This window comes from Pyxicephalus adspersus, chromosome 2 (genome assembly GCF_032062135.1).
Source record: "Pyxicephalus adspersus chromosome 2, UCB_Pads_2.0, whole genome shotgun sequence".
Classification (NCBI taxonomy): Eukaryota; Metazoa; Chordata; class Amphibia; order Anura; family Pyxicephalidae; genus Pyxicephalus; species Pyxicephalus adspersus.
In genome coordinates this window covers 160,774,348-160,787,107 of record NC_092859.1, presented here as the reverse complement: position 1 = coordinate 160,787,107, position 12,760 = coordinate 160,774,348, and the positions used below count along the sequence as shown (strand labels likewise).

The 12,760-nt window shown below is 41.6% G+C and overlaps 1 long non-coding RNA gene across 1 annotated transcript in view; it reads left to right on the top strand.

Annotated features, from left to right (window-relative positions):
• Positions 1–6,084, top strand: part of LOC140324832 (uncharacterized) — a 12,104-nt gene extending 6,020 nt beyond the window's left edge. The window contains exon 3 of the long non-coding RNA XR_011919579.1: positions 2,852–6,084. This is a non-coding gene — a long non-coding RNA (uncharacterized lncRNA). The remainder of the gene's footprint in view (positions 1–2,851) is intronic.
• Positions 6,085–12,760: the final 6,676 nt, after the last annotated feature.

Here is a 12,760-nt window from a genome sequence, read left to right as displayed (position 1 = left end):
GGTAGAAGGCATGGCACGGGGAGTAGCAGAGTGCATTATGGGTAGAAGGCATGGCACAGGGGCAGCAGGGTGCATTATGAGTAGAAGGCATGGCACGGGGGCAGCAGGGGGCATTATGGGTAGAATTATGGGAGGTACACATTACACGACACAAATGTCTGTGCACAGAGCCCAGTTCCAGTGTGTCAATCCGATTGGATGGATGTGGATGCAGCCAATATTTCCTACATATAGATCACTTCCAAACAAAGAAATTCCACTCAGTCTTTCAATATTTCTTCTTCAGCTTTCATTGATTTCATTGATCCATTGATTTTATTGGCAGAGAATCCACAGGAATCATCATGGTTGCTGGTCATGTGATCAGATTGTACACCTGGGTAGAACATATGTCAGGGGTGTCCAGGTTATAATTAGGAGCCTTCGGCCCTCTCAGGTGGGGCCGGTCACCCTCCACATATGGCTGCTTTTGTCATTTCTATTTTAGTTATAATTTCCCACTTAAAGTCCATCTGTCGCCATGATTGGGAAACTTGCCATAGGAGCAACGAATCAACGAACGGCAACATTCCTTGTCTGTGTTCCCTATTGGTGGAAATCTCAAGGTGCCCCCAATATCATTTCTCATCTGGGAATTATACATCTGTTATTTATGATATCAGTTATTGATTATTTTGGTTTTTGATGATATCGGTTGTTGATAATATGGGATATTGATGATATTAGTTATTGAATATATCGGTTATTGATAATATCAGTTATTGATGACATTGGTTTTTGGTGATATCGGTTATTGATGACATGGTTATTGATCATATCAGATAAGAATAAAGCAGAGTTACACTGTAGATGAATGGTAAATGCTGATAGAGATTCATTTACATTTCTTCCTTCTCTTTATGCATTTCCAGTGCCATGGTCTGTAATGAATGTTGCAATGCGTTTAAAGAGGACCTGTTATCCAGGCTGTAAATGCCATTGCTGCTACCATGGCCAGAAATCTCTCTGGTAAATGTAGGTTCAATCAGTAACAGCCACCAACGAATAAGAATGCTTGCTGATATTTACCTTAACAACCAGCTGGATCTCCTGCCCTGGCCCAGGTGCTGTTGCCTGCCATTTCCAGGGAACATTTTACTGCAATCTGCTGACAGAGAATTGGATTTGTATGGAAAGTCTGCTATTTCTATGCAGCAGAGTGCATTGCCATGTGATAGAGCGCATTTTCCTGCTGTGAAATATTGGAGTCACTTAACATACAAGATACCCTCCATTCCATCACACATGACAGTACTGGATCATGGATGGGGGGGTCAATGCCCCCCAATATCTGGAAGCTGCAATGGAGGAAAGAAATGCCCTGGAGGTTGTGTGTTTTGTGGGATGGGGTGCTTTAAAGAGACCCTGTCACTCTATGCTAATTGCACAATTACTTACTAATTACCTATGCGAACAAGTTGAACACAAATTCTAAACTCCCATATTGGGTTATACAGAGCAGTAAATACATTGGATGTCAGGAGGCCATCTAGGCCATCCTCCTCCAAGGTACAGGGGCTCCCCAGAAGGCTATTCACAGAATAATGCAAACATGTCCCAGCACACCTACCAGCCATCCAGCCAGAACCCCAATGGCAGCTCTGGAGGTATGCGGCGCTTCCCATTTGTGTCACCAGGTGGCGCTAGCGCCCCAGACATTCTCCATCCTTATAATCTCTGCAATCATTAGATTACAAACAATTAAACTAATTGCAGAGTGTAATTTAAAGCCAGTATTTTACAGACTCTTCACTTTGAAGGGAATTATTACTGCTGTTGGTATTGTTACCTCCCTAATGAAGAAGCTTTATATATAGAAGTGCACATCTGTTGCTGTAATGTCCCAATGCACAGATGGGCTGGACTGCTGCACACAAACATCCAGAGAAGAGCAGAAACTGTTCCTGTTGTGCTCCTTCATCCCAGCTCCTTCACTTAACCCCTTCACTGCTGGAAGCTGCTTCTCTGCATGGAATCCCTGCACCTCAAACTGCTGCAACCACACAGATTCAGTGATCACTCTTTAAATGACAATTCACTTAGTTTAGGGAAAGTGGTAAAAATTCACTTTGCAAATAACACCCAATCACATGCAAAGAAATAAAGAAAATGATTTTCCTTTGCCCTGCTGACTTCATCTGATTTACTAAACTGAGGGAAATATCCAGTGCAAGGCGATCCACTTTGCTATGTGAACAGCCTAAATTCCTTTAATAAATCAGCCTCATTACATCAGAGTAGCAAGATCAGAAAAATCCGATTTCTGATTGGTTGTTGTGTGAAGCTGCACTCTCTATGAGTTACTTGGTAATGTAATATTAATTGTAATGTTAAAGAGAACCTGTCACATGGCCCTGCATAGTTGAAGGAAGATACTCTTGTTAGGGCCACTGCCCTGATACCTCCAGTCCTTCTCCTGGGGCCCAACTAATACCCTGTATTTTGGGGAATGGGTGAATATATGACCTTCTGGTCCCTAGAATGCAATGCTTGGGCCGGATTATTAGTCATGTGGGGGAGGGGAAAATGTCATTAACCCTTTATGGGTTCTCATAGGTTCCATTGCTCCTTGGGAACTAGAATGGTGGAGAGCATGGTGGGGTTATTATTGGGGGCTAAAATAAGATTTTCTATTTTTGGTTCTGGGCAAAGTGACAGGTTTTCTGTACACCAGGATTTCCAGAGATCCCCATTGGTTACTACTCTGAGGGAGTCTCACTCCTGGTGCTGGAACACTGATAATAGGGATCGCAGAGCGGGATGGCGGGAGCTCAATAAACCTGATCAGTGATTTATTCCAATCTTTATGTAGATGGAGGATCAGGAAAATCCATAAATGGCCAACGGGTGAACGGAAATTCCATAAAGATCAGCAGCAGTCAGCCATCAATAGATCCGATCCCAAAAACTAAATAAAGGAGAACACACAAAAGGCTGAAAATGTGGCCTGCAGCAGGACGTGCTCTTACTGGCAGGATCTCCAAGTAAGATGCCATGGAACAGATTCACAACAAATCATTTTCTATGTCTATATACAGGAAGACATGACGCCAATCATACAGCAAGGAGGACCACCCGTGGGGTAAATATTAAAGATTTTGTTATACACTGGGGCTTTGATGTCAAGCACATTGAAATATGGATTCTATACTTGAGATCGACCTAAATCTACTGAAGGATTTAAGAATAACCTCAGCATTTGTCAAATCTGTCACAGGTACACCTGAAACATCATTTTCCATATTGTAGATAGCTTTATCCTTCATCTATACCTTGAAGTGTCTGTGACCCCAAAAAGAGATTTCACCTCACATCCTGTCCCTGCGACACCTGTACACAATCACTACAGAGAGTATTAATAATAATAATAATAATAATAATAATAATAAACAAGATGTATATAGCGCCAGCATATTACGCAGTGCTGTACATTACTTAGAAGTAATAGAGTTTTGTGTACCCACTGGAGACATTTCCCTCACTTCCTGTCTACATCTTCCCAAAGGGGACAAAACAAAACAAAAAACAGGTGAACGTTCCATGGCCTTGGTGCTTTAGGTGAGCTATTATTCATTTTATTCACTTACCTGGAGCTGCACCTGTGCCCATGTGACCCAGACAATCCAATCACCTTCATCAATAAGGCGGATTGGTGGTATAGATCCAATATAGCTCCTTCAGCCGAGAATTGTGGAGCGATGGCTTCAGCGACCCCACCGGCCGGGGCCATTGTGCAATGTGTTGGGTGCAAACTCTGCAAATAATGAACCTATCAATGATTGAAGCTGCAATACTGAATGGGAATGGTGAGGATACGTGGAATCTGTCCGTATATTTTATTGGCTGGAACAGATGTCGGATCAATTTAACAACAGAAAACTGTAAAACTGACAAACGAAGAAGCCTTTTGTGTCTTGTAGAATCAATTGAACTGGTTAACCATTAAAAGGTATCATTTATAGTCTGTTCAGTCGTTTCCTATTACAAAATAAATCCCATGTGTACTATTTATGGCTGCAGAAATAAAGCTGGGAATACAGATATTGTCAATACATCCGGAGTATTTCCCTGAATATCCATGGCCGCAGTCTGAGCTTTTTATCATTATTATTACACAGTATTTATATAGCGCCATCATATTACGCAGCGCTGTACAAAGTCCATAGTCGTGTCACTAACTGTCCCTCAAAGGAGCTCACAATCTAATGTCCCTACCATAGTCATATGTGGTTAATGTAGTCTAAGGTCAATTACCCTAACTGCATGTTTTTGGGATGTGGGGGAAACCGGAGTACCCGGAGGAAACCCACACAGACACGGGGAGAACCTGCAAACTCCATGCAGATAGTGTCCTGGGTGGTATTCGAACCTAGGACCTATCTCTGCAAAGGCCGGAGTGCTAACCCCTGAGCCACCGTGCTGCCCGGCTTTGCACGGCAGCACGGGGAACTACAGAAAATATAGAAATCAAGTGGAATGAAACAAAAATCCTTATTCCAGGCTCAGGATTTCCAGAGGGACTCTCCTCAAAAAATGGGCCCCAAACACAACGTTAGGGTGAGGCGGGGATATGATGTGTGGTGTGGAGCCACGCGGATGGGTACACAGAGCATTTTCTATACAATTACATAAAAAATATCATTGTGCTAATGGAAAGGGTTAATCCATGGAGGAAGAATTCCAATAAATGGTTAATATTTTACAAATCATAACACTGAGACATCTTTCCAATTGTAGCTTCTCCCCATGGAAGGCACCAAAAAAGTAAAACAAATAAAAAAGACAAAAATAAATCACTCAGTGATAAAATTGTGTTTTACAGCAGACTGAAATACTCCAGAAATGACTGAAATCAGCTCAAATCACCAATAAAGAAATAATATTTACTACTAATATAAAATCATTTATTTATAGGTAATTCAACTAAATATGAAACTGCTACATAAATTATTTGTCATTTTATATTTTTTCCAATGAATTTTCTATTTCAAACTCAAACTCAATTTTCTGAAAAGGAATTCTGGGTGGAATTGGGGGGCACAGGAAGTCCTTTATTCTGTCTTATTATTTTTCCAAATATTTCCACGTGATTATGAATTTCAGGGATCTCTTGTAGGAGCTTCGTCTTGTCCTCATCCCTAAAGTATTGGGCTTGCTGCTGCTTTATTACAAGCGGGGAATGTAATACAATGAAAGCTGACTCTCCCACATCGCTGACATTTTAGGTCATTGTTAGGCCTAAAGGGACAGAAAAAGGCAAAAATTCCTCACCATTTCCTAAAATCCTTTCTGTACACATTTCAAGTAAATGTAAAATCAACAATTTGATATTTAAATTTCTAATTGTTTGTCTAAATATTGTTGCATTACAAACAAGTTTCCTTTTAAGCAGAACTCCATCATACTGAAAATATATAAAAATATGTTGCTTGTCAATGCAATACTCACCTTCAATCTGGGCCTGTTCCTCATAGAAAAATTTACCTGTCCTCTAGAGGGAGCTCCTTTTTTAAGTACGGTAGTAGGAAGGCCAAGGTTATGCAGCCCAGAGGCCACCAGAGACAATACCCCCTGGGGTGCTTCAGTACAATACAAAACAATGTAATAACATGAGTCATGTAACCACCTATGCCATATGACCAGAAGACATCTGGAAAAAGTATCGATGGGAAAGGTCTCTGGTAACATCATGGGCACCAGTTACCTGAATACAATGAAATGAATCTACTTTCACTTCAAACCTCCAGACCTGGGCAGATGGATTCCCTTAATCAGCAGTTCCTGTTCATAAATGTAATGTTTGCACACTGCTTTATATCATCTCATATATTTACTTGTATTTATATGGCACCAACATATACTGAAGCGCTTTACAAAGTTCATTGTTCTATCACTAACTGTCCCTCACAATCTAATGTGTATACTTGTTCTATTTACAACAGAAATCAATGCTCATAACCAGAACAAATGTGTAAGTATTAGAAAATTGGATTTATTAGGAAATGTAAAAGTCATGTTTATATATAAAATATAAATCAGAACAAATCTGTCTAATTGTCATTTTTTTCATCATTTTGTAAATGTAACATTTTTTATTTCAATGTTTTCATTGGGTAGCCATGGTCAGGTCCCGTGCTATGAATGTGACCCCGGGGTTATACCACAACGAGACGATATTGGCCTTAATGTATGGGATGGATTGGGAAGCAGCAGATGTTGGAGACGGAATTTTTCATCGTGGGTCCCAGCTGTATTCACCCATCATTTCGGTAACACGGATAAGAATATCTGTGAATCTCACCGCAGCATAATCAATGTCAAACGACTTTCTAATTTAATATTCACTTTGAATATACCTGATGGCATTTCTTCCAAACACCTTACAAGATGTCCATATATTATCAGCCGGAGAATAATACTCTTCCTACATTTGGGAATTAACAGCTGGAATAGGAGCTCACATGTCTCCAATATGTTCTACAAATGAATTCTTTTATCCCTCAAACTGAAATATCGACTAAATAATTCTATCCAGGCTGCTTGTAAAGTATGCACACATATGCAGCTATAATAGCTGTGCACTTATTAAAATGCATTTATAAGTACATTTCCAATTCATATGGAAGGTTCTCTCCACACGGAAAGAAAATAGATGAATTTCTCCAGAGGTCGTATAAAATCCGATGTAAGAACAGCTGTTTAATCTATGTCATGATATATCTCATGCTAAAATATATTTCATCGAAATGGATAAAAAGCTCTAAAACACGCTGATTAGGGTTCAGCAAATATTTAGATCAGCATGGCAAATATTAATATTCTCGTGGAGAAAATATTCACCAATGTTGTGCTTTATTTTTTATCGGTTGATTAATAACAATAAGATAATCATTGGATATCTTATTGTTATTAATTATTGGATATCTTATTGTTATTAATGATTATCATTGAGATAATCATAAGTCATCTCAACGTCAAACGTTATCTGTTCTCTGTACAAATAGATGTCATAACGTGTCAAAGGCAATGTGTGGGAAAGGAATGTAAAGAAAAAGAATTATTATTGGTTTGTCATCGCTTTCTTACTGAAGTCAGAAAAAAATATGAAATGTTACATGTTAAATGTTATCTAATAGTTCATGTTTGCCAGTTGCAGCCACTAGGTGGCGTGTCTCATCTGCTTTTTAATAGGGTGACGTGCTGTGCTGTACCTGAGGAATATTTTAAGCAGACCGGAAACAAAGACGATGAAATATTCTCCACACAACACCCGAGGACCCCATCTCAGCTAAGTAGGGATCAGTGCGATTTGTTTTACAAAAAGTGGGGTAAGTTAGATAAGTAAATAGAAAATTGTCAGCTTTGTAAATAGGTCACCATGATAAGGGGAACTTAACATAAGGATTCACACAACATTCCCATGGGATTCACAATAGAAAAATGTTTAAATCTTGTTTGAAAGTTGAGTGAATACAAATGAAAGTGGACTCCCTAAGCATATTGAAAGATTGTTGTCCCTAAAATATTTTCAGTTCACCACAAAGAAGAAATCGCTACTATCAGTCATGGCCATAGCACAGCACCTGCCAGCCTCCATCATTAAATCTGAGGCCGGCTATACACGGGTGATCTCCCCAGCCTCCATCATTAAATCCGAGGCCGGCTATACACGGGGTGATCTCCCCAGCCTCCAATCAGTAAATCTGAGGCCGGCTATACACGGGGTGATCTCCCCAGGCTCCATCAATAAATCTGAGGCCGGCTATACACGGGGTGATCTCCCTAGCCTCCAATCAGTAAATCTGAGGCCGGCTATACACGGGGTGATCTCCCTAGCCTCCATCATAAAATCTGAGGCCGGCTATACACGGGGTGATCTCCCCAGNNAAATCTGAGGCCGGCTATACACGGGGTGATCTCCCCAGGCTCCATCAATAAATCTGAGGCCGGCTATACACGGGGTGATCTCCCCAGGCTCCATCAATAAATCTGAGGCCGGCTATACACGGGGTGATCTCCCAGCCTCCAATCAGTAAATCTGAGGCCGGCTATACACGGGGTGATCTCCCAGCCTCCATCAGTAAATCCGAGGCCGGCTATACACGGGGTGATCTCCCCAGGCTCCATCAATAAATCCGAGGCCGGCTATACATGGGGTGATCTCCCCAGCTTCCCACAATTTGTTTTAATATGATTAAATGATTTTTAATAAGTGATTATTATTATTATTATATCTAGCTATCTTGAAGTGGAAATTGATCCAGCTAAAATGGATTTATGACTGGTCCTCTTTAATAATAAATGTTTCATACGAGGAGCTGGAACCGGTAACATTATGAAGCTTTTGTATCCTTTTCTAGGAAATATTTGAGAGAATTCCCAGGAACATCGGCCCAGTTTAGGGAACAATTAGAGTCATGAAGAGAAATGGAAATTCTTTCGTCTCATTGGCTGATTTGGTTCTTTTAATCAATGTTTCCCATCACCATGTGACCAATGTGTCATCTCCGCTCCTCGGGGCCCGATAAATCCGACACCCCAATCCTCAGAATTCATCATTTCATCTTTTATTCCACAATTGTTTTCCTGATATTATACATTGTATTGGATTGATGGATAAATAGAATAAAAGGAGAAATTTATTTACCCCAAATTGTGCAGATTTGTTTTATAGAAAAATAATTTGTGTCAATGAAGGAGAAAAACCTAAAGAATGACCCCAAATAATCATAAAAATCTTTGCTGTGTGACAGAAGATCATTCAGAGAGCAGGGCGGGGCAATAATCAAGTAATACCCCACATAGGGGTACATAAAGGAATGTTGGATTCTGGTGCCCCCCCAGTACACGGCCACACTCATTGCAATCCTCATCAGTCATCTCTCGGGAGATTTGAACCTCCAAACAGAATTCTACATTTTATTAGAATCCAGAAAACATCCGGAACAGCTGCACGGGAATGTTGTCACACAATTATATCCGAATAATAGCCCTTCATGGGGCACCCAAATGTATAAATGGCGGCTCATCACATCTGCCAGCCTCATCACCTTCAACCATCTGGTGATCCTGCCAGTAACTCACTTCCTGTTCTAAGGTATGTGAGCAGCATTGTCATGGCAGTGTGCTGTAGTTCCCGGCTGAGGAATAAAGCTCGGGATATCACCAATATTTTAGGTATTGTGCACCCCCACTAGGGAGTCTCCCCTTCTCCGGATTCCTTGTATCTGGAATGGGAAATGTTTGGCATTATCCGGAGAACATTTGGGATAGATAGATAGTGTAACAGCTGGCCAATTAAATCACAGGGTTTCATCCTGGATGACAGGTATATTTGCCCCAGATACAGGTATCCGCAGAGTATTTTTTAGTTTAGTGTTTTCCTTTTGACCTGAAGGTGGGGTTGAAGTACCAGGCTGAATGACAATGAGTTTCTTGTCCAGGTGGGGGAGCTAAAGAGGCCTGGGTATGATCAGGTGTAACTGTCTCACCTGAAGCCCGTCCTGGAGATTAGGTTGGGGATATAAACTCCCAGCCTGCTTATTCCTGGGTCTCGGTCTTGGCTGCTGAGCTGGGAGTAAGGACACAGACTATGTTGGTAAAGCTTATGGTTAGGGCCCTTAGAGTCCTGCACAGCACCAGGTTGGGCTGGATTGCTAGTTAAGGGAACTAACAGTTAGTGGCCAAGGGGCCATCGCTATGGGCGATCTCACAATAGATATATATGGATGGAGTGCAGTGAATGTCTGATCTATGTCTGCCGTGTACCCAGTCTGTTCCCGGGGTTTTACGGTTTTATTTTGGGTGTCACATTTATTGTTCTGATTTGATTTTCTCTGTTTATAAAATATTTTGCTAATAATCTCATTGTTGTCATTTGGATTTGTTTCGCACATCTTGCCAATTACCATGGATTGGTGGAGGACTCGCGTATCTTCCTGTGATTGTGATGCTTGACGCTCCGGCATCTGGGAACTCTGGGAATACAGATCCTGGAATATCAAACGTGCCAGAATTACTAAGCAAACCTGGAAATACCAGCTCAGCCCATGGATGGAGGCAGATCTGACTTCACGAGGATGAGAATTGTCTGCACAGAGATAAGGGAACAATTTCTTGTAGACCCGAATTCAGTGCAGAACAATTTCTGGGTCACACCGAGTTCTTGCTGTCTGGACTTGTTGTATTATCCATATATTTGTTATAGCGATGTCAGTACTTCAGTGATTTATGTGAAGGAGATTTGCAAAAAAATCAGCCAATTATAAGAATTTGTGTATACAAAGGCCAAACTAGATTATGATACAGAAAAAAAAACTCTTCAGTTCTCGGATTTTGTGTATCAGGACACATCTAGTCTGTACAGGTTCTAAAATCTAACCTGTAAAACAACCCATCGTGTCATTATTTACCAAAAATGAAGCCAAACAGAGGAGCTATGTGTAAGAAAATGAAATACCCCCCTGCCCCTCCCATAGGAATGAAGGGGGTAAGTATCAGGCAGATGCTGCTCATCAGATGCATTGTTTGATCCTCAGTCCGTGTGGCGCCCTCTATTGGCAGTTTGCTGGTCTGCAGCATTCAGGTGTGTGTTACCGCAATGCCAAGGAGGAAAGACATCAGCAATGATCTCAGAGAAGGAATTGTTGCTCCTCATCAATCTGGGAAGGGTTAGAAGGCCAAACAATCTGAAGTCTACAGTGAGAAAGATTATTCACAAGAGGGAAACATTCACCACAGTTGTCAATCTTCCCAGGAGTGAATTCCCAGCGAATTTACTCTATTTAAGACCATGCAATGCTTCCAATTTCCAATTACAGAAAACCCCAAAGCTCCCCTGCAGACTCTGAACAACGCACCTCTGGATCCTCGGATATCTGTGAAGTGAACGTGTTTGGCCATAACTCACCGCATACCCGCACACAGAAGATGCCATCATGTGGGTACAATGCCATGGTGACTCTGGCTTTGTTTATAGATAAGGCTGAGACACCGCCAGCTGCCCCTGTTCTTGGAATCTTTTGGAACAGAAGCGGAACCCAAATATAAACCAAATATATTATGATATTATTACATTAGTTTATTATTATATTGTAATTTTTGGGTTACTCTGTTTCGCAGTCTTTGGTTGTCTCCCCCAATATTCAGGGGGTTTTGGTAGCGGAATAGGTCCAGCATTTTTGACCCTCCATAATACTGAAGATTCATCATAAGCCCACAATTACTTTCTCCCCAACCTCTTCAAGAGAAAGTCTGATCAGCTTTTACCGATACCTGAATATCTGACAAATGCAAACAGGACAAAGCATGGAGGACCTTACAATATGAGAGGTGTCAGAGTCTAATATACCCCGGGGGGGGGGGGGGGGGCATGGGATGGGGACTATTAGTGCTAAGAGACAGATAAAGATTGCTAGGTGAGTCTGAGGTGAGTTATGAGGGGTTATTTAAATGTGAAGGAAGGGAAATCATAATATTCCAGAGAATTGGGGCCGCTGTCGAGAAGTCTGGAAGCTGTGCATGGGAGGAGGTTATGGGTGAGGAAGTCACTGGAGGAGCGGAGAGGGCAACTAGGGGGGCATTTGGGTATCAGGTCAGAAAGGTCAGTGTAGGTGTAAGAATGTCGAAAGACTTAAAGGCAAAGCACAGAAATAAGTCTATCAGGATTGTTCCAATTTTTGTTCATTTGGCTGCAATTCACATTTTATTAAATAAGAAGAATTAGAACGTCTCATTTCCTGTCCAGGTGATGGAGTCAGTACAAGTCATGAATGATTCCAGAGGAGTTTTCAGATGGAGGTATATTGTGATGGTGATGAGATGAATAACTAATCGTTCCATTTTTGGTGTGTGTCCCTTTAAGATTTGCTGTTTGATTTTTCTATCCTGGTTAATGATGCTCAGGTGAGTTTCGTGTAATTGATGGGCCGTTCATTATCTCACACATCTCTCCGGGTCACTCATTATCTTTCTGCTCTCAGAGGACCAGTCATTTTGTTCACACCCGGGGGAATGTTCACATAGTGATATGGGGAGGGGTAAGTGAGGAAAATGTGTACAGAACATACCCGGAGGGGTCATTTACTAACAAGAAGACACGAATGCACCCCAAGAAATGTAAAACCGCCTTGTGGGAAACACATAATGGATGAAATGAAGAGATGAGTGAATCTGCCCAGAGATAATAATACAAGTCTGTGCTGACTCCAACTGAAGGCTAGGGGTGAATCTTTTTCCCACTTCTGGCACTGCCATGGGGACCGGTACCAAGGCCACCATTGAAGAGGGAGAATACAATTGTGTAGATTTGTCAGCTCTCCCAAAGAGATCCTAAACCTGCGCTGACAATATGGCGGCCATGAGCCGGCCCGGTGTCTGGTTGGGGGGATCCCGCACACTATTGGCTCTCATAGCTCAGCTGACCTGGACAAAAGTTAGGCATTGCCATATCAGTTGTTCCTTATTTCTGGCAACCGACCTCATGGAACTCAATGGACAATCATATTGTACAGATACCCGAGTATATAATCCTTGTTCAGTGTGACAATCGCCTAACCAACCAATTAGCAATGCAAATTTATCTAACACCACAAGGGAAAGGGATAGAACCTGTGCCAACGTGGCTTCAAAACCAATGACCGTGCATGTGCGCGCCCTTAGCATGTGCAAAGAGACACCAAGATAACCATTTAAAAGAATGGGCTGCCTGGAGTTTCAGCTC